Below are 23,210 nucleotides of genomic sequence, written 5' to 3'. Positions count from 1 at the left end.
GGGTTATTCACCTACTGCTAATCATTTTTTTTCAATATTTTAACTGCTAGCAAATTTTGTTATGTACTGTTCTGATTTACTTGTACTCTAAAATGAAACAATATATAGTATATCTCCTCGCAGTGCATGTCCTACAGATTACCACCAGTCTTTTCAGCATCTGCCTCTGAATTCGGGATAATTTGGCTTTTCTTACTATACTGCATTTTTACTGGGATTAATTCAATGAATATTTTCAATTCTTTTTCACCTTGAGTAATCATAAATGCCCAAATACCTTAGTAATCAGAAAATCAATTTGTCAATTCAAAATTCAATAATAATAATAAACTGTGCTCAGAAAACAGATGTGACCCATACCAGCAGACTGGACCACTTGGTATTTAACTGTCATCATGTTTCTATAACCCTACTGGGCTACAAAGTCACTGTTATCTATCATCGCACAACAGTTTAGTGTGGTTCAGTGGTCAATCTTTTTCAAACTTGTTACATACGTTGATTTTTATCTGCATATCTTGAAATTCAAAATCATCCACAAGTCTGTTATTCCGCATGAATACCGGTCACCCACCACATTGGAGATAGATACAGCACCAGCGTTGCCCAAAACCTCAACTTGGATTCAGGTTTCGCTGTACTTAGCATCTTCAAGGGGTAGTTTTATTTCAGCTGCATATATCATATGTTTTTTGCCATATCAGACAGTACACAGGTTTGTTGCGTGTCCTTTGACACCACCGGTTCATGGGACCCCTGATGAAGACGTATTGATCGAAACACGGACTGTGTTGGGTCCCATAATCTGCACCAAGTGGTCTGTTTGTATGAAGCAAACTGTTTGTTGGTTTTAAATAAACTTTGCCTGCTTCTTGTACATACATCTGCAGTTCTTTTCATGTCTTTGTAGCTCTAGCTTAAACATCTTGCAGGCTTGACATTGACCTTGTAGCTCAGTAGGCTTATGTTTGGTATGGGTAGGGTTACCAGACGTCTGGGAAAACCCAGACATGTCCTCTTTTTAAAGGACTATCCGAGTGTCTGGGGGGGATTTCCAAAACCCAGCAGTTTGTCCAGGTTTTGGAAGTCCCTGAGCTCGGGGCTACATCTGGAGGCCCTCTAAGCATGCATGGACAAAGACATGATGACATCATACGCATGCACACATGCCTCTAATGTCATTGCCTCAATGTCCACGCATACGCAGAGGCCCTCCAGATGCGACCCCCCCAAACTCGGGGAAGGAGACCAGAAGTTCGTGTGGGGCAGGGCTGGGGGCAGAACAGGGAGGAGCTAGAGGCAGAATGGGGTGGGGTTTAGGGGTCGAATAGGGCGGGGCCCGGTGTCCTCTCTATTTAAGAGGAAATCTGGCAACCCTAGGTATGGGTCATATTTGTTTTCTCAGCACAATTTATTAATATTGAATTCTGAATTGACAAATTTATTTTATTAGTTGGGTTTTCCTACTATAGAAGTTTATTGCTGCTTCCTCGACACCCTGAGGCCTTAACTTCCTCGGAAATTCCTGCATCTCTTATGTATAACTGCAATTACAGAATTCATGCTTAGCACTTTCTATCAGGGTCCCCTTTTTTGTATTTATCCTTTAGCACCATTTACCCTGTAACTGCAAGTGAGGGTGGAGAATGGATAGGCAATGGGCATGTCTCCAACTTCTGTGTGTAACTTAGAATACTACATGTTACAGCTTTTGCATGGTGGACAGGCATGCCAATTCTTGTCTGCTACTGAGCTGGCGTAAATGGTCAGGCTTAAACTTAGGCAAACCAAATATAACTCATGCATGCACAGGCTACACAGGTGGCCTCTTACACAGCTCCGCCCTCTCACTGATTAAGCACTGTCGCCATGGATTTAACTTTTACCTTGGGGCTAATTCTTTACAGGAGAAGAATTTCTATTTTAAATCCTGTCCTCCTCTTCACCCCTCTACAATAAATGCAAGAGCCAAGGAATACAAATTAAAAGCTGTCAGAATCCATCTGAAGTAATATCCTACATGATGAACTGCTAGTAGACTGTCAAGTTATCCTTTACTGAAACAATTCTTGGTGCTAAGTGATGTTATACTTTTGTATTTCCTTTTACATCAATGTATTTTGGATGTATTGAAATGATAAATAAAATTTTTTTTAAAGTGGTCCTTTACTGTTAACAAAGGGCTTCAGAATATGCTCCTTCCCTTCCGCAAAAAAATATAAAACACCCAAATGATCTTAAAAGGAAGTAGAACACCCAGATCTTTGCATGTTAATTAATATTAAGTGATCCTACTGGGCCTGCCTCTATTTTGGGAGTGAGGCAACCAAGAATTTGTTTAAAGTAACACGTGTCTGCATAGTTACTTGAAATCAATTTTTTATTGAACAAATAGATGAGAAAAAATAGCAAACAAGGTACATATCTGTGCAAGAAATACATAACAAATCCCCCAACACCCCCCCCACCCCCAACTCCCCCATCCCACCTCCAATCCAGAATCCCCAGTTCCACTGTCCCCGACATGACCATAGCAATGTAAACAGGTGTAAAGAGCAGAGATCACCCAAAAGCTATATGAGAGACAAAAGCACATGAACAGGGAACTAAGCTATCAATCAAAATTAAGGAACAACAATATAAAAGACCATCAAAAAGGCACAAGCACAACCCTGCGCCCCGCCCCTAAGTCCTTCTTTCATGCTTTTTGGGGTTGTCCGGTAGTTAAGGCTTTTTGGAGGCGGGTGGTCCGATATTTGGAGGATCTGTTGGGCTGTTCGATCCCTTTTACTCCAGTGGTGTTTCTTTTAGATAAATTTGAGGCTTTCGTTTGCCTCCTGGTGTCGGCAGTTTACGAAAGGCTGGCTTGGTGGCTAAGAAGGTTATTTTGACAGAGTAGGTATCGTTTGATCACCCCTGCGTATTGGGCATGGCGCAATCGGCTGCATGCTTTGATGTTGCTTGAGAGGGGTTGGGTGCGTGCTTCCTTTCATCAGTCCAAGTTTTTTATGTAGGTTTAGGGCCCTTATATCTATTCTTTGTCCCCTAGAATTCGTAGTTTGATTCTTAACACTCTACGAATCTGAGCTGTTCTGAGTGGTGGTGGTGGGGGCTCTGGATTGCCTCTCCCCAGCTGTGGATCTCCTTTGTTCTTATTGTGGTTTGCTCCATTTATTTTTGGTTGTTTGTTCTTCGTTAATGTTGTGTTTGTTTGACTCTTCGCTTGTTCTATTCTTTTTTTTGGGGGGGGGGAGGGGTGCTGGGGGGAGGCCTTGCTTTCTATCTCTCAGGGCTCATCAGAGTACAGGGCTCTGTTTGCAAGGTATTTTAGACAATTCTGTCTGGGCGTGTCTGCATAGTTAAAACAAATTCTATACCACTGTGCAATCACACTGTACCTCATGTTAATGAAGTGAACACTGTAGATAAGTGTTCTTCAATCTTTTGACACCTATAGACCGGCGGAAATAAAATAATTATTTTGTGGACCGGCAGTTGAAGAACACTGGGCTAAGTCATGGGCCACACTCTGCCCATTTCACTCAATCTCCGCCCCAGACCCCGCCTCCATAATAGTACTAATTGTAACATCATTTTTTCCATTCATTTCTCATATATATACACACACACACACAATAATATAATCGTATTAACAACACATAATGGTAACCACAAAATGAAACTACACAAAGTACACTGTATGTTCTCAATATTCATTCCTACCAGAACACAGATAACCCCGTGCAAATACGGGACCAAAAACTAAAAGTACTAATATATACAAATAAACCCTAAGATGCAAGACTCTGCATGCAGTAAAACCCCAGAGGAAAAGAAACAAATGTGTTTCTTCCTGAACAGACAGCAGATGTAAATCAATCACTAAATCAAAAAATAAAATCATTCCTCCCACCGTTGTTGTCTCCCTCCCTCCATGCTGTGCCTTGCCTTCTGGCCTGCCCCGGTATTATCTTCAGGCCGGCTCCCTTTTCCTCAGTGCTGCAGTGCACAAAGCCGTGGGTAGCGGCTCCTTGCGCGTCCAACGCCTTATCTGGAAGCCTTCCCTCTGACGTTGTGATGTCAGAGAGAAGGCTTCCGGTTCAGGTGCAGGACGCGCGTAGGAGCCTCTGCCAACGGCTTTGTGCACTGTAGCACTGAGGAAGAGGGGGCCGGCCCGAAGACAATGCTGCATCGATCGCACCGTGGACCAGTGGCTGAAGAGCACTGCTGCAGAATGATGATTTTCCTTTTTAGTACACACAAGAAAAATTTGTTTTCTGCATGTCAATAGCTGACTTGATCAAAATTTCAATATATTAGAAACTGAAAGCTTCATTATAGCACTCAGACTTTGTTGGATGTCTTCTGCAACATTTCAGGTTGAGTGTAAATTATTCCCACAGTACATTAAAAAAATAAATTATTAAATAAGGCCCCCTTTTATCAAGCTGCAGCAGAGTGTTTTAGCGCAGGCCAGTAAGGTAAATGCTCTGACGCTCATTCAATTCGCTAAAATGCTCTACCGCGGTTTCATAAAAGGGGGCCTGACAGGCAATGCCCCCGACTACCTAACAGAGTTGGCCATCTGCATCCAACAGATATTCTACCAGAAATCTTTTCCACTTAAAATTCCCAGCATGCAACAATATAAAGTCTATTAAGCAAATTACCTTATCCATTCAAAATCAATTAACAAAATGCTGAAACCAACTACCATTTACACTATGATCTTGTGACCACTATCTCAGGTTCAGAAAACTTTTAAAAGCATTTCTGTACCAAGACTGGGAGCCAGCCCTGAAGTAATTAAAATGGGAATTGTAAAAGCCCATTTCCAAACTGCCAAACTGTCTAATGCAACTCCTGGGACATAACGGTGAGCCAAAGATGACCTACTTAAACTTATAACTATGTATTTGTATTTGTAACTATGACCTAACTCTATTATGTAAGGACTCATGTAAATCCTAATTAACTTTACTTTGTATATTAACTATACTATATTTTGCATATTATTATGTATATTTTGGAATCTGCAGCTTATTCTTTTGTTTTATTCTTATACTTTTGTATTTGTAAAATTTCAAAAAATATATATATAACTGTACTGATCTACCTGTACTAGCAACTCTGTTGAATATCTGTGTCAAATGAGAAGATTAGGTTTTCACCTTCGATAATCTTCTGCTAGTCCCTGGAGGATTCAGTATGCTAGGAACTAGATGCACTAAACAGGATCGGTAATACCACATGGGTCCACTGCAATCTGATTTTTGGCCGATTCCAAAAGAGCAATTCATGCACAGACAAGTTTGCATGCAAATGATTTACACAGAGGTTCGCCGTAATCCCCATCTCTTCTGCCCGATGGATCACTGTGAGAGCGACTCTCACACATGCACAGAGCCGGCAGGGAAAGCCAAAACAGCCGAGAGGCAGGGGAAGCATCGAAGCAGCCTCCTGCCACTCAGCGGTTCGGGGCAGGAAACCTTTCTTTTTTTTTCTAATGAACACAGAAGTTGTGCATGTTACCCGTGCACAATATATGTATCCCCATTAAATTTTTAAAAAGTTGTGTCACCCTCCCCCCCCCCCCCCCGGATGACAGCCAGCTCTGCAAGAGACAGGAGGGATGCCCACTCCCTCCTGCCTCAGCAACCTGCAGCAGCAAATATGGCAGAAGAGATGCCTACTCTCTTCTGCCAGGCAAAATAACCCCCCCCCCCCCGGTGGCAGCAAAAATGGCAGGAAGATTTCCCACTCCCTCCTGCCACCAGATGCTCCCCCGAACTCCTGTACCTTTGTCCAAAGTTGAGAGTAGGAGGGAGGCTTTATCACTCCAGCTCTGAGGCCCGCCAGTCCAAAATGGTGGGCCTTCCTCTCCCCGGTGCATCATGTGATGCACGGGGAAGGGCCTAAGGCCCTGATTGGCTCAGAAGCCAAATCACAAAGGTTCTACAAACAGTAGAAAGTGTGTGTGACATTCCCAAAGAAGCCCAAATCTACTCCTGAACATTTTGTACAGAAAGATTGTTTGAATACACTAACAATTTAAAGGAAAAAAATATATAAAACTTTATAAAGAAAATATTCAAATATCAAACAACCTCAAGTCCACATATTTTAGATCCAAAAATAAACTGAGTGATAATAGAGGTAAATTATAAACTAACTAAATCTTTTATCATTCAAATTCTAAACATTCTAGAAAATCTCGCTCATTATTTTCATTCCCTTCTGTAAAGGGATGTAAATATAAGAAATTTCAGGAACGATTGCTATCTTTTCAGGCAGCCTTATGGACTAGGGATTTAACTCATATATTCATATTCCCAAATTCGTATCAACAATTTCAACATGCCTTAAAAACGTATCTTTTTAGGGAATCTTTTGGAAGTTAGATATTGGATGTTTATTCATTTGTATTACTAGTCTTTGTGAACTGCATAGAACTTAATGGTATTTGCGGTATACAAGTGAGTTTTATGTTATGTTATGTAATTGCCAAGACAGCATTCATGCTTTGCATGCATCATCCCAATGCCTAACTTTAGGCAACCTGTAGAGAATTACCCCCTCTGAGAGTCAGTGGCTGATCTTATAATGAAAGCAATTTATTAAGGCAATAAACCAGACGTGGCCAAGTTTCACCTAAAAAGGCTGCATCAGGGGAAAGGCTGAAGAGAGATAATACTAAATCTTCCCAAAATTAATCCAAAGAAACAAGGAGTGCTGTTGTTCTGTAATGAAACTGTTGTTCTTAGTCCTTTAATTTTGGGAAGATTTAGTATTATCCCCCTCCAGCCTTTCCCCCGCGACGCAAACTTTTTAAGTGAAACGTGGCCATGACATGGGTTATTATGTTAATAAATTGCTTGTTTCTACATCTGCTGGTCTGCTCTGTGTTTGCTGTTTGGATTTCTTGCAGATCATTATCTCTTAGTTGTCTCCTGAGATCTTATAATGCTACACTTTTGTCAAGAACTAATTGAGCAGCTGAGCTCAAACCTAAAAGATTTTTCATTTTATGATGCTTTTGAATACCTGATAATTGCAAGTTTCCCCTCAAGCTGTAATCGGTCCCTCGGTCCATACGAGAAATTATACAGTGCACGATGCAAAGCAGGTGTACATGAATGCCTATGAGGAAATGTCTTTGGGTATACAGTATGTGCATTGATATCTTAAAATAAGAGATTCAGCTTTCAAGGAGGTATGTCTTGCTCATGCTTTGGGCAGTCCTTCAAAACATGTGTATGTTCCACAGCATATAAGTCTTTTCTAAAACTGCTATTTTGACATGTGTACTATTTTATATGTATAAATCCTCTCCATACATGTGTAAATGACGTGTGTGTTAGATGTCATCGACTCAGGTTTGAGTCCTAGTGACATGAGCTAAAGATTCAAAACGAGGTTGGCCTAGTGCTAGACCAACAAGGGGGGGCTCTAGGTTGATTCATTGCGGCCATTTGAGCCACCAGTTCAGCGCGGCGCTTTCATCACAGGACTGCTCGGCGCAGCCCAGGGCTCCAGCGTGTGGTGGTGTGGGGCAATGTACACCTCCAATCCAGCATGTGGCACATGTGGTGGGGGGTGCGATGCCCCCATCCAGCAATGCCCCCCACACACACATCACTCTACTTTGATCCAGAAATATCCTCCACACCCCCGATCCAGAACTCCACCTCGATCCAGCAATGCCCCCACACACTCCCAATCTAGGATGTCTCACGAATATGTCTGGGGGGGGAAGGGAGACACCCTGAGCTGGTGGCTATTAATGGCCATGATGAATGGACCCATTCCATCCAACGAAGTCCTCCAGCATCATTCCCATGGTGGTTGTCAGTGTGTCCAGCTACCTAGTTTCAAGCTGTCCTCTTCGACTAGTTCCTTCGACTTTCCCAAGCATGATGTCTTTACCAATGATCTCTCTCCTCACGATGTGACCAAAATAAGACAGTTGTAACTTCATCATGTGGGCTTCAAGCGACAAAGCCGGTCCAACTTGTAATTCTTCTAAAATCGCCTCCTCCATGCAACTGGTGCTCATCTCATTTTTAAAACTTCATAGGTTCATAGGATACAGTTCAAGTGTGCACGTGTGGTGTTCAAACTCCTTTATGGAATATTTAACTCTTTGATTCCCCTTAGTGGGAATTCCTTTAGATCCTGCTATTCAAGAATTACAACAATTCACAAATTAGCGTTTCCTTCTCTGAAAGGTATTAAATGTACTGGGAAGCTTAGTAAATCTTTTACTTTTAAATTGGTGAGAATTTGGAATGGACTTCCAGATTCTCTAAGACTGGTAGATCAATTATTTCAATTTTGAAAAAGTTTAAAAATCTGGTTGTTTTCACAATAGTTAATTTGATTTTAGCTGTCGTATAGTAATTTTAAGCAATTCAACTTACTTTTTTCTAATTTTTTCCATCCATCTAATCTAACTAATTTCTGTTTTTATCCCACAGTTTTTACTTATTATGTTTCATTTTTTACGAACTGTAAACCGAGTCGAGCTCCTTAGGGAGTAGATTCGGTATATAAAATGAAGATTAGATTAGATTAATGCATCCTTTCAGCATTAATGAATAGATTTGTTTGTGTATGAGCACCAGTAAAAACCTGAGTACAGTGTAAGCTCCAATATGGCGTGGTTAAAGGATCGTGATTGGAGGGGGGATAGCTGAATGCTGTGAGGTTTTGGGGTGTCCAGTCTGATTAGTAGATACATTGGGTACTAGTCGGCTCTTTTTCAGAAGACAAATAGCACTCAATTATTCTCTTGTATGAGAGAGATTTGTGAAAATTCAATATTCAGCAGCTGTTCGTTTAATGGTGGCCCAAATCAGAAGAGCTGAGTCAATCTGGGGGTACATAAACATGTGTTGCAGAACATTTTTCTTGCTTGTTGCTTCTCAAGTGCCATTAAATACATTTTTTCATCACTGCAGAATCCCAAAATAGCTGCTGCTGGTGGAAACTGTCAGCATTATGCTTAATTTGCAAGGCATCTGTCATTCCTGTCAGGGCATTTGAACAAGATTTTCTAATTCTCTTTTTAATGTCATCCTGTCATTACATTGGACCCAGTCGGTTTATTAATATTAGAAAAGGGAAACAGTAGCCATTAACTGACTATTTAGGCAACTGTTGGATTTAAATAGGATTTATTTTGTTTCATGGGTCTTGTTAATTTGTGTGAGACTTTCTTTTATAGTTTATGAACTTTATTAAATATATAGAAATCTATTCAACTACACCTAAACCACCTATGTTTCATCTTTTATCTCTTTTCATAATAATAGCTTTATTTATATCTTATTGTATACCTTTCAGTTCAAGACGGTATACAATAAGAGGTGCTGATAACAGCGAGTTAACATTGGTTGGAATTGTGAAGGGGTAAGTGGGCGGGTATGTGGTTGGGCAGCGTAAGGGGTGGGAGGGGGAACGTGTAAAAAGAGGTAGGTGTTGAACTATTTTGGAGGTTCAGATGAATTTGTCGAATAAATGTGTTTTTAGTGATTTTCTGAATATGTGACACATCAGTGAATTCAGGATTAGGTCGCTTAGGGTGTTGTTCCATATCCCTGCTTGGAAGGCGAGAGTCCTGTTGAGGAATCTTTTGAAACGGCATCCTTTGGGGGAGGGGAATGTAAACGGGAGTGTTCTAAGTGGGAAGTGGAGTTTGTCCTGTAAGACGAAGTGTTTCAGGAGGTAGGTGGGAGCGGTGCTGAGGAGTGTCTTGTAGCAGAGGCAGCCAAATTTGAAGATTATTCTGGCCTCGATGGGTAACCAGTGAAGTTTCTTGTAATATGGGGTGTTGTGTTCAGATTTTTTCAGGCCAAAGATTAAACGAACGGCCGTGTTTTGGATTAGCCTCAATTTCTTGATGGATTTTTTGTGCGACCCTAGGTAGATTATGTTGCAGTAATCCAGTGAGCTCAGGATCAGCGATTGGAGCTCTAATTGATGCAAAATCAGAGAATGGTTTTAGTGTGCGTAGTTTCCATAGTAAGTGGAAGCATTTTTTGATTAGGATGCTGGTGTGAGCTTCGAATGTCAGTTGTTGATCTAAGGTGACTCCTAGGATTTTAATGTTAGGATCGATTGGGAAGTTTCTTCCATTTAGGTTGATGAAAGGTTCAGCAGGATTGTTTGGAGGGGAGGCCATTAATATTTTGGTTTTTCCGGGTTTAGTTTTAGTTTGGAATTTGTGGACAATTGTTCTACTTGGTCAATGATTGAAGAGACAAAGACTCTGGTTTCAGTTGATAGTGAGGAGATGGGAACTATGATTGTGATGTCATCTGCGTAGATGTAAGATTGGAGGTTCAGCTTGGATAGTTCTTGGCCTAGGAGGAACATGAATAGGGTGGGGGATAGGGGGGAGCCTTGAGAGACACCACAGGGGTTGATCCATGACTGGGAGTAGGTTTGTTCACTGATGACTTGATAGGATCAGTTTTTTAGGAAGCCTTTGAACCAGTTAAGTACGTGGCTCGAGATGCCTATGGCGTCAAGACGCCTGAGTAGGATGTCGTGGTCCATCAGGTCAAAGGTGCTGCTGAGGTCAAATTGGAGTATTAGTGCATGTTTCCCTGAACTGAGTAGGAATGAGATGTGGTCAATGATGGAGGCTAAAGCTGTTTTGGTGCTGTAATGTGAATGGAATCCAGACTGATATTCGTAAAGGTTTGGGAATTTTTCCAGATAGTTTGAAAAGGCAGCGTTGATCAGGCCTTCCATGAGTTTGGTGAAGAAGGGGATGTTGGCTACAGGTCTGTAGATGGAAGTTGTGGATATAGGGTCTTTTGCGGTTTTTTACTAGTTTAAAACGTGTTTTTCTGAGGATGCAGAGCAGTGCAGTGGAGAACGAGAGACTGAATTCAACGTATATATTGTGCCTAAAAAATTGGTACCCAAAAAGCACTATTCTATAAACGGCGTTTAAAAGTTATGTGCAGTTTATAGAATAGCACTTATGCCTGGGAGCTGCAATTAAATTTTGGAGTGGCCTTTTGCATTAATGAAAACATGGTGTAAATACCCATGCCTAAATTTAGACACAGAAGCCCTAATTCTGTATTTATGCAAATAATTTAAAGGAATGCCCCCAATCTGCCAATGACCCACCCATTTCCACACTTTTTTGACTCGCGCATAAAATTTAAATTGATTCTAATTCACGCCAGAAATTTATTGTTAAAATGTAAACTATTGGCACTGAGTACCTTGTTGTTCAATTAAGAAATAATCTGATTTTCAAGGGCCTCAAAGGAAATGGTCCAGAGTACTTGAAGAACAGGATTTCCCTCTTTACACCTCAAAGGTCACAAAGGTCTTCCTAGGGAGTATTCCTAACCACACCCTCTCCAAAGGACATCACACGATGCAATATCCGCCAGTAAGCCTTCTCCAGAGTAGCCCACACACTCTGGAATGCACTTTCTCAAAGGGTCCGCTTAACATAAGACTATCTCTACTTCAGGAAGCAGGTGAAAGCCGATCCTTTTGACAGATCATGCTGGTATTTGGTGGTTTGCATGTATTAACATACGCATTAACTATATGTTCGGTTAGGGGGCAGGAAATGGATTAATAGTATTTACCATGTGCTAACCATTACTTCTGCAGTTAGTGCGGGTTCACAACGCTTCTTCATTAGGAGGCACTAAAGGCCTGATTCTGGAAACAGCGTGCTGATTGCAGGCACTGGTAGGCAGTGGTATCGTAAAAGGGGGGGCGACTGGAGAGGTCCACCTAGGGCATCATCTTGCTCGGAGCACCAACACCCCTCCTCCTCTCTGCCCCCCAATTTCCCACTCCTCCCCCTGCTGTGTGCGCACCCCTTCCCCCGTACATTTTTTTAACTTCCGTGCGAGCAGTGCATGCAAATCTAGTTGTAATTAGCAGAAATGCACTTAGGGCCTGATTCAGGAAATGGCACCTGCAAAACGGGTGCCTACTGCAAGTAAATCATTGGTAAGCGCCACATCCAGAACTGCGTCTATTTTTCGGACAGGTGCTTTAAATATAGGCCAGCATTTTACAGGCCTACATTTAAGGTGCCTGACTTGCATCTATGGAAGCGCCTAAGCATGCCTATGGATAACTACGGCCACTTCCGGCATAAGCCATGCCTATGCCAGCCTTAGGCATCCATAGGTGTGCCTAGATGCCTTTGTAGGCACAAGTCATATGCCTACATTGTATATGTCCTTTGCCCCACTGATCTTTTTTTAAAATGCATGTCCCAATTGGTTCATTAGACAGTGGCAGGAAGCCTACCACCAGTGGCGTAGCGAGGGTGGGCAGTGCCTCACCCCACCCCGTCACACGTGCATGTCCCTTCGCTATACCTTTCTAGCTTTGGCGTGAGCAGCCACCAACTTACTGCCCGCGTCGGCTTTGACGCTCTCTCTGATGTCACTTCTGGGACCTGCACCTAGGAAGTGGCATCAGAGAGCGCCGAAGCCGACGACCCTTGGATGGATGCCATCCGGTCCCGGGGATTTATCGTTCTTGGGACTGGATGGCATCTATCCGAGGGTCATCAAGGGTCAAAAAATAAAAATGAATTGTGAGCTAGCCGCCTATCTTCTTAGGCACGATGCTACAAAAGATAGGCGCCTACTTCAAAGTAGACATGTTTAGGGGGGGCCTACATTACAGGCACCTAAGTTTTAAGTTAAGCTTGATTCTCTAACAGGCACCTAAGTATGACTGACAAGAAAAAAGCGCCTATCTTTTTAGACGCCATTTACAGAATCCCCCCTCCCCCCCCACGTGCAATCCTATAAACAGCACCAAACTTAGAGTGTCATTTATGGAACAGCGCTTAGTGCACATTTTAATTTTTGCTATTAAGGTGTGGCTTACCCTTCTTGGTCTGTTTACTTTTAAATTGTAGTTCTTCCCACTTTCCTATTGTTTCACGTGTGTGATGTATTATTTAATCGGTACTCATTTGTTCATTGTTTTCCCCTTTTTAATACAAATTGCAAAACGCTTAGAAATTTTGATTTGCGTTTTATCAAAATTTTAATAAACTTGACACTTAAACTTGAAACTTGTAAGTGCAAAAAAAAAACCTCGTTAATTCTCTCCCACAAAGCTTTCCATTGTCATTTCAACCAGGATAAGGGTAATTAAGACTACTGAAAAGTTGAGGACCACATGTAGCCTTAGATTTCTTAGGCTTATCTAGATAGGAAATCAGAGCCTAGTTAGTATGTCCTCCCTCAGAATGCTATGTTATGTGTCAAATCTTCATAAATCAGAGCTCTAGGTGGGTTATAAGAAGCATCACGCTACAAAGAATTATATATAGAATCATATATGTTATACGTTACATAAAACTATATTTGTAATGTAAGATAAGGCATCTAAAACAGTAAGGGCAGGATTCTGCAAACAGCACCGTTATTGGACGGTGCCTCCAAACACAGCACCATTCACATGTAAATCACGCAACGGCGCAGAATCGTGGCTACATGAAACATAGGCACTGGAAACGTAGGCCGGGATGCCTACCTTTCATGAGAATCATGTCTAAGGAGGCGCCTAAGGCCACTTCTGGCATTAACTATGCCCATAGTGGCCTTAGGTGCTGTAAGGTGCCTCCTTAGATGGGAGAACAGCTCCTCCATTTTTCTTAAATGGTGTTTTAATTGGTTTTTAATCGGTGCAATCAATTACTGCACTGATTGAACCAATTAAAACAATTAAATTAGGTGGCATTAGGACACTTAACGCTGCCTAACTTACTGTGCCATTATTAGAATCTGGGTCTAAGTAACCACTAACAATGTCATTCTATTCTGTAGAGCAGGGGTACTCACACTTTTTGGGCTTGTGAGCCACTTTTAAAATGACCAAGTCAAAATGATCTACCAACAATAAAAATTTTAAAAACACAAAGCACACTGTACGCAGAGAAAATGTTAATTATCATTTGTATTTGGGGTTTTTTCAGAGGTCGAGGCAGATGACTTTAAAATATGCAATGTCACGTCAGTAACAAGTATACAAAAATAGACAAATATACCCCCTCCCCTTTTACTAAACCTCAATAGCGGTTTTTAGTGCAGGGAGCTGCGCAGAATGCCCCTCGCAGCTCCTGACACTCATAGGCTCCCTGCGCTAAAAACCACTATTGTGGTTTAGTAAAAGGGGGCCATAGTGCAAATATAAATTCTCAAAACAGACATATTTTGATCACTAAATTGAAAATAAAATCATTTTTCCAACCTTTTTGTCTGGTGAGTTCATGAGTCTCTAGTTGCACTTCCTTCTTCTGACTGTAAATCCAATATTTCTTTTTTTCTGCCTTTCTTTCTTTCTACCCCCTCCCCCTTTTCTTTCTGTCTCTCTTTCTTTCTCTCTCTCCCCTACCCCCTCTTTATTTCTGTCTTTCTTTCTCCCCTTGTCTACCTGTCTTTCTCTTTTCCCCTGCCCCCTCTTTACTTATTTCTCTCTCCCCTGCCCCCTCTTTATTTATTTATTTCTCTCTCCCCATGCCTGCCTGTCTTTTCTTCTCTCTCCCCTGCCCCCCCAAGTCATCGCTCTGATTTCTCTACTTCTCCTATTCTTTCTCTCTCCCTGCCCCCCCAAGCCACCTCGCTGATTTCTCCCTGCTTCCCCAAGCTAGGCCTGGCACGTACAAGTGCTGGACCCACAAGCCTTCACCTCCGACGTCAATTCTGACATCGGAGAGGAAGTTCCAGGCCATCCAGGCAGCAATTGTCTGGCTCAGAACTTCCTCTCTGACGTCAGAATTGACGTCTGAGGTGAAGGCTTGTGGGTCTGGGGAGGCAGGAAGAACAAGATCACCGATTGACCATTTGTGCAACCCTGCTATAGAGTAACCATTTATTATAAAGTTTCCTCAAGCCCCTAACAGGGACTTATTGAAAAGTTATGTTTTCAGACTTTTCAAGAACAGTGCATATACAGTAATTGCATGAATTTCGATGGGAAGTAAATTCCATACTTTAAATGATTTGCTATGAGGCGTTTTATATTTTACGTCTTTCAGAGTTGGGGATGACAGAATCAAGCAATCAGAATTATAATGATTAGTAGATCTACCTAATAGTTCAATAAATGACATCTTGGATCCTCTGCTAAAGTTTTTCTCTCTAAACCCTTTCAATTTGATATTTTTGAAACACATTTTGTAGACTGCTTTCTATGATGGTTGTCTGTAGTGCGTCTAAATTGCAAGGAGGCACTATTTGGACATTTGGGGCTAGACCTGTTTTAACAACGAATAAGTGCACAAAAAGTACACAAACTTACCAGATGACCACTGGAGGAATGAAAGTATAACCCCTACACACACTCCCCCAGACTACTCGAGACTACGACGGCAGCCATTTCCTATTGGCGATCTACATGGGGCAAGAGCGTAGGAAGATCGCTCCTGCCCCAAAAGCCTGCTAGACCACCAGGTAAGGCCGGGATGCTGGGAGGAAGGCTTGAGAGGCAGGAACGTGATAAAATATGGTTTTTGTCCCTCCCCCCCCAAAAAATAAATTTATGAATTTATGAAACCGCGAGTGTGGAAACCACGAATGGGGAGGGGGAAGTGTATAGGTAATACCTGCAGGCATAAAGGGCTATTGGTATGGTGTACAGTTGGGTTCAATAGGTTATGAGTGGGATTTGGAAGGCTCACCATATAATTTAAGGAGGCTATGGTGAGTTGTGTATCTGGGGGTTCACTACAATGCCCCCTATGGTGCCCCACTGCTCTGCTGGGATGTCTGTGTGGCCAGTCTACTAAAAATGCTGGTCCCTCTTACAACATACCAATGTCTCTCTATACCCACTGGCAATTTTAACCCTATGGCTACCCCCTACCCCCTTCTATCGAAGATGATGGACCCCCTTCAAATTTGAGAGTTGCAGAGGATCCAGTGAGGATTTCCCTGTGTCGAGTCAGCTAGTCAGCCTATAATCAGGAGGGGGTCATGCAGGATCGCCACTTCCAATGACAAGGATATTCATTCATTGGAGGTGCGGCTGCCCCCAGTCAGCTCTCTCCTTTGCCTATTGTGAAGTCTGCCCAAGTTTGCGCAGGGGGCTTCCAGACCTTCAAACCTAGTGGGTACCATGCACAGTTCTGAAGGAATATATTTTATGGTGCACTTGGGATTCTGTTTAAATTAAATATGTAACATGCTTCTAGATAAATGCTTGCATCATGCTTTCAGTATTTTTTCAGCTGCACTGGGACCCATGAGGAAGGCAATTTACAGGAAATGAACTTTTACATTAAAAAAAAAGTCCTCCTCCCCCTACTCCATTTAGTTGCATTAAAGCCATCCTATGGATTCCGAATGAGTCTAACGTTGCTAAGAAAGACCACTCAAGAGAGCTCAATTCACAGGGAGTCAAAATGAAACAAAACTATCTATGAATATGCTCACATCACCCACTAGGCAAATGCATTCATCCAGAAAGGTAGGAAATGACTACATTCATCCATTATTGTTTAACGCTATTTAACTGCCGACAAAGCCATAATTACCTTGCAGTCAGTGCTGTTCCTACCAATTCAACTTATCATTGCAAATGAAGGATAAATTATCAGGGGAAACAAGCCTGCAACTGGAAACCTATTTCTAAATATCACTTTTTTCTGGATGTTAACTGCAGAGCCCTTCATATTATTCCAGCTGAATTTTTACAGCAGTTTAAGAAATGTCTGATGCTCATGGTGCCCATATATGGATCACTGGTGGTTGAAGTCTTCCCCTCCCCCCCTTTACAAAAGAAGAGGGATTCCATCCCTCTGCTAAGAGAGGCTTAAAGCCTTCCTTCCTTTCAGTCATACTGTGGGATTGGCAACAGAATATAATTAGAGCAGTGGGCAGAGAGTCAAGGAGGCCAGGCTTGCGGTTCCCACTGACACTCCTCATGATCTTAGGCAAGTCACTATGGGAAAATGTCTATAGTACCAAAATGTAACTCACCTTGAAGTACTACTATAAAAGCATGAGCTAAATCAAAAATAAAATCCCTTACCGATGAACAAGATTACAACAGCCCAAAAAAGTGGCGTAGTCAGTTGTTTGTACTGTAGGTTATACTGTGGAAGACCTTATTTGCCTTCATGAGGACTCAAGTTGCTTAAACAGAGGGAAAAGGAAGAGGTAAGGCTCTGTTTCCAGGGCCCCTAACCAGTGTTCCCTCTAAGCGGGCGGGTGTTGTGAGCAAACTTTTTTCACTGTGAGCTAAAAATATCGGGCGCCAGCAAGTTATGAGCCAAATAAATATGTTGTCAAAGTTGCTGATACATGAGGACGAGGTATTCAAAGGAATTTTAGGCCTACACGCTAAATTAAATAACGTTAAATAATATTTTTAAGAACACAGAAATTGTAGGGATGAAATGATATCTTAATAAATGTTTTACAACAAATGTAGTTATGTCTGTTACATCCATATGTGTAAACTGTAAATTAAAAACAGTCCAGAAGACAATACGTTTGATGCTTTCAATTTCTAGACCAGTGTTTTTCAACCTTTTTTGGGCAAAGGCACACTTGTTTCATGAAAAAAATCACGAGGCACACCACCATTAGAAAATGTTAAAAAATTTAACTCTCTGCCTATATTGACTATATATAAAGTAATTCTCTTGAATAGGAATCAAATAAACACAAAGAAAGTATTTTATAATTACTTTATTATGAAATAAAAATTATAAAAATTATAAAATACTTTATTCAGTGCGAAACCTGGGCCTGTTTGGCTGAACACAAAGCTGATATTCTGGCTGGAATCGAAGAAAGACACACACGTAGCTCTTCGTCAACAGCTCTCAGTCTCTCTCTGTATTTGGGTTTTTATAGCATACAAAAATAGACAAATATACCCTCCATCCTTTTTATTAAACCACAATAGCAGTTTTTAGCGCAGGGAGCTGCGCTGAATGCCCAGCACTGCTCTTGACGCTCATAGGCTCCCTGCGCTAAAAACCACTATTGCGGTTTAGTAAAAGGGGACCATATTGTAAAATATAGACAGCAGATATAAATTCAGAACTGTGCATAGTAAGTGAAGGGAAGTTTTCATCTCTGGGAATTTACCCAGTTAACTATTAAGTTATTTGGGCAAATTCCTTTGAAAACTGTGGTAATACTGCCTCCACTTTGCTAAATTTAAAATAAAATCATTTTTCCTACCTTGTCTGGTGATTTCTGGTTGCACTTTCTTCTTCTGACTGTGCATCCAATCTTTCTTCCCTTCTATCAGCCTGTATGCTTTCTCTCCTCCACACCTCATTCCCTCCCCAACTTTTTCTTCCTCTCTCCCTGACCTTTCTTTCTTTTTTTCTGTTTCTCTTCTTTCCTTCTGTTTCCCTGCCTGCCCCCTTTCTTTCTTTCTCCCAGCCTCCTGTCCAGCAGTAACTCTCTTCCCTTCCTCCCCTCCCAGCAGCATCTCTCCGTCTCCCTCTCCAGTAGCAGCTGTCCCTTTTTTTTCCTTGCCCAGCAGCTTCCCAGATTCCTTTCCCTCCTCCCCTCCCAGAAGCATCTCTCCTTCTTCTCCCTCTCCAGTAGCAGCTGTCCCTTTTTTTATCTTGCCCAGCAGCTTCCCAGATTCCTTTCCCTCCTCCCCTCCCAGAAGCATCTCTCCGTCTCCTTCTCCCCCTCCAGTAGCAGCTGTCCCTTTTTTTCCTAGCCCAGCAGCTTCCCAGATTCCTTTCCCTCCTCCCCTCCCAGAAGCATCTCTCCTTCTTCTCCTTATCCAGTAGCAGCTGTCCCTTTTTTTCCTTGCCCAGCAGCTTCCCAGATTCCTTTCCCTCCTCCCCTCCCAGAAGCATCTCTCCTTCTTCTCCCTCTCCAGTAGCAGCTGTCCTTTTTTTTTCCTGGCCCAGCAGCTTCCCAGATTCCTTTCCCTCCTCCCCTCCCAGATGCATCTCTCCTTCTTCTCCCTCTCCAGTAGCAGCTGTCCCTTTTTTTATCTTGCCCAGCAGCTTCCCAGATTCCTTTCCCTCCTCCCCTCCCAGAAGCATCTCTCCGTCTCCTTCTCCCTCTCCAGTAGCAGCTGTCCCTTTTTTTCCTAGCCCAGCAGCTTCCCAGATTCCTTTCCCTCCTCCCCTCCCAGAAGCATCTCTCCTTCTTCTCCTTATCCAGTAGCAGCTGTCCCTTTTTTTCCTTGCCCAGCAGCTTCCCAGATTCCTTTCCCTCCTCCCCTCCCAGAAGCATCTCTCCTTCTTCTCCCTCTCCAGTAGCAGCTGTCCTTTTTTTTCCTGGCCCAGCAGCTTCCCAGATTCCTTTCCCTCCTCCCCTCCCAGATGCATCTCTCCTTCTCCTTCTCCCTCTCCAGTAGCAGCTGTCCCTTTTTTTTTCCTGGCCCAGCAGCTTCCCAGATTCCTTTCCCTCCTCCCCTCCCAGAAGCATCTCTCCTTCTCCCTTTCCAGTAGCAGCTGTCCCTTTTTTCCCCTGCCCAGCAGCTTCCCAGACTGATAGTGGTTTTCTCCCCTCCCAGCAGCTCTTCTTACTTCCCAGCGCAGCGATTCACGAAGGCAGCCTCGGGTCCTTTGTTGTGTCGCGCCGCCTCTGAGGAAAGAGGAAGTTGCATCATCAGAGGCAGCCGCGACTCAGCAAAAGCCCCGAGGCTGCCTTCGTGAATCGCTGCGCTGGGAAGTAAAGGAGAGCTGCAGAGAGGGGAGAAAGCCACTGTCGGAGGCTCCCCAAGATCTCTCCGGCCCAGCGCACGCTTCCGATGCTGATGCAGGAAGTTCAAATGAGTCAATCTTGCCAGTCCTGCGCTGTGACGAGAAACTTGTGCGCTGCGACCTAATATTTTGTGCGCCAGCGCACGCCAGCGCAGCTTAGAGGGAACACTGCCCCTAACCTATCTGGGGAATCTTACACCAGTAAGGTTTTCAGGATATCCACAATGTATATGCAATCAATTTGCATGCACTGGAGATTTAGAATATGTAATTGAATCTCTTGCATATTCACTGGCTGGCTGTGGGGTCCACAGGACACATTTGGGAAGCCCTGGACTAGAGCTTACTTAGTAGGAAGCAAACAGCTGATGAGCAGAGACTCCCCATGACTGAATGCATATACCATCTGCTCCTAGAGGAGTAATAATAGCCATATTTTAAGGAAGGAGAGCTTTGAAAACTAACAACATCAGTCTTTTGTTATATTCACATTTGTTTCAATATAAGATGCTGATCTGGGCACTTCCAAGATGCCTGTAGAAAATTATTAAAGGTACTTTCAATTCTAGCTTTTCATTATTTTGGGCCAGCAGGTCAGGCTTTATCTATATAAATGTTAGCGGTTTGGTGAGATTCTTTAACCCTCTAGATGCCCTGCTAGAAGACTAAAGCTTACGGCGTTAATCAGTTAAGTGCTTAGCAGTTAAAGACAGGCCTGCTATTTATGTGTAGGGTTACCAGATGTCCGTATTTCCCCGGACATGTCCTCCTTTTAAGGACATGTCTGGGGGTCCGGACAACTTTTCAAATCCCACTTTGTCCGGGTTTTGAAAAGCCTCCTCTCAATCGCGTTGGGCAGGAGGCAATCTGTCCATGTGCAGCGGGGGGGAAGGGGGGGGGGACTAGGGAGGAGCTAGGCAAGTCTGGGGGCGGGTCTAAGGTGTCCAGATTTTTCAATCGTAAAATCTGCCAACCCTATTTATGTGGCCTATTTTAACCGGTAAACATAGCTGGCTTGGCGCTGAATATCCACACCTAATTAGCTATGTTGTGCGATATAGCTGCTTAGCGCCTAGCCACTAACTGCCGATATTCAGCGGGAGAAAGCTGATTATTTCCCGCTGAATATCTGTGGTTAGGCACTAAAACACTATTTAACCAGCCAGGAGGAGAGAGTGGCGTAGTGGTTAGAGCTACAGCCTCGGCACCCTGAGGCTGTGGGTTCAAACTCTGCGCTGTTCCTTGTGACCCTGGGCAAGTCACTTAATCCTCCACTGCCCCATATACATTAGCTAGATTGTGAGTCCACCAGGACAGATAGGGAAAATGCTTGAATTACCTGTATGTAAACTGCTTTGAGTGTGGTTATAAAACTACAAAAAAGGCAGTATACAAGTCCTAATCTTTACTCTTTGGAAACTTCAGTCCGTTAGGGTGTATTTTGATGTTTCATCATTTAGAGTTTTGGCACAGTCTCTTATACTAAGCCAGCTTGATTATTGCAATATTGTCTATTTGGCAATTTCCCAGAAGAATATGCAACAATTGCAAATAGTACAAAATGCGGCAGTCAGGCTGATTTTTAGGTTGAAGAAATGCAATCACGTAACACCCTCCTATCAAGTACTTCATTGGCTGCCAATGGAGGCGCGGGTGAAGTTTAAGTTTGGTTGCTTCTGTTTTAAGACTTTGTTTGGTTTAGCTCCCAAATATATAATTGAGCTTTTCTCTTTTGCAACCAACAGACATAAGAGAAACTCACATCAGAATTTTGTTTTTCCGCCTGTTAAAGGATGTAAACTTAAAAAACATCATCAAAATCTTTTTTCATATCAAGCAGCGTTATGGGGTAAGGATTTAGAACAATTGCTTTTGCTTACTGACAGTTAGGGGGAATTTAGGAGATATTTAAAAACATATCTGTTTTTGAAGTATTTAGGCAGCTAATTCGTAAAAATTTTATTATGCACTATTTTGATCATTTTAGTGTCTCTAATTATTGACTTTTAACTTTTTTAGTTCTATTCAACTTTTTTTATTGTGTTTTTTTTAATTACTGTAAACCGCATAGAACTTTACGGCCTTGCGGTATATAAATTGATTATTATTACTAATCCCTTTACCTTAAATAGTTTCGAATATCAGCCAGAAAATCTTTCCAATGTCAGCAAGTCCAGCCTGTGTGTCTCAAGATTATAGATCCAAGCCAATTTTGGTGTAATGCAGTTTGTCAACCAGGAAAGGTGGACTAAGGTAGATGTCCTGTTTTCAATTAGGTTGTGGAGTTGGGGACAGTTGCAGTGACTTTTCCAAAGTCAGATAGTAACTGATGAGTCCTGAATGTACGAGGCAGGCCTTTTGCTTAATCAGAGTCTAAATGCTGTAACCATTAGATGATTCCTCCATAATCCACATTCAAGAAGACAGACGGGGACCGGCAGATTCCCTCCTTCTGTGTCATACTTTAGTTTCCACACGCCAGCATTTTGTATTTTATTTCAAAGTTTAAACACATATAAAGCAACACCAAGGGGATAGTAAAAACCACAGAGCATCCTGACATTATTCGAAGAAAAACAAAAAGATATCTAAAAAAAATAAATTTGTGGTTGGGATGGATGTAAGACTGATTCATTGCAAGGGATATATTGTAGCTCATTCTGTATGCTGAAAAACTGTAAATTAACTTCTTTATATTTTGCTGGCTTGTATATTGCGTTTTGTTTGATTTTTTTAACTATGGGGTTCATGATCAAAAGATACAGACGTATAGAAACCCACCTATGTTGGCACTTGGACGTCCTAATCGCCGGGACGCCCAAATGCCAATTCTCGAAACTGTTTTTCTGAACATATAGCGGGATGTATGAGCCGCTATGCGTCCAGAAATAAAAGGGGCATATCGGAAGGTGTGTTGGGGGCGATGTTTGAGTGAGCTTAGACATCCTGAAGGGATAATCAAGTATTTTGACAAACATCCTGGATGAAACTTATACGTTGCGAGTTAGACCTGTTTGAGAAGGGTATAAGTGCCAAAAAGGCACCCAAGTGGCCAGATAACCATTGCAGAGATAAAGTAAAGTCCCACACACACTTCCCCAGTGCTCACTGACCCAAGTTTCCAAGTTTATTTAAAAATTTTCTATCCCACCCTAGGGAAAACCTTCAAGGCTGTAGTCAGGTTCTTGAACTGCATTCATTCTGTGTCAGCTGCTCATGGCTCAGTCATAGAACCCAGAATGGGACTCAGTCCCAACCTAATGCAGCATTTCTTGAAGGATGAGCATTTCATTTACATTGAATTTTGCAATACTGGTATGTATTACTTGGACACTTTTAAATTATTTAGGGGATCATTTTCCAAAACAGTGACACAAAGTGGCAGATGACGTTTTATTCACCCAAACGTTCAAATCACAATTTTTGAAACCCATATTTTAGACAGTTTTTCTAAGCAGATTGTATGAAGTTCATCCAAATCTCTAGGGGGCTTGTTGGAGGCATGCTT

The 23,210-nt window shown here is 42.3% G+C and overlaps 1 protein-coding gene across 1 annotated transcript in view; it reads right to left on the bottom strand.

Annotated features, from left to right (window-relative positions):
* The window catches only part of TIAM2 (TIAM Rac1 associated GEF 2), a 296,813-nt gene that overhangs the window by 108,556 nt on the left and 165,047 nt on the right, over positions 1-23,210 (bottom strand). The gene's annotated exons all lie outside the window — the stretch shown is intronic.

This window comes from Geotrypetes seraphini, chromosome 3, assembly GCF_902459505.1.
Source record: "Geotrypetes seraphini chromosome 3, aGeoSer1.1, whole genome shotgun sequence".
NCBI classification, from domain to species: domain Eukaryota; kingdom Metazoa; phylum Chordata; class Amphibia; order Gymnophiona; family Dermophiidae; genus Geotrypetes; species Geotrypetes seraphini.
This window is presented reverse-complemented; position numbering and strand designations above follow the sequence as displayed.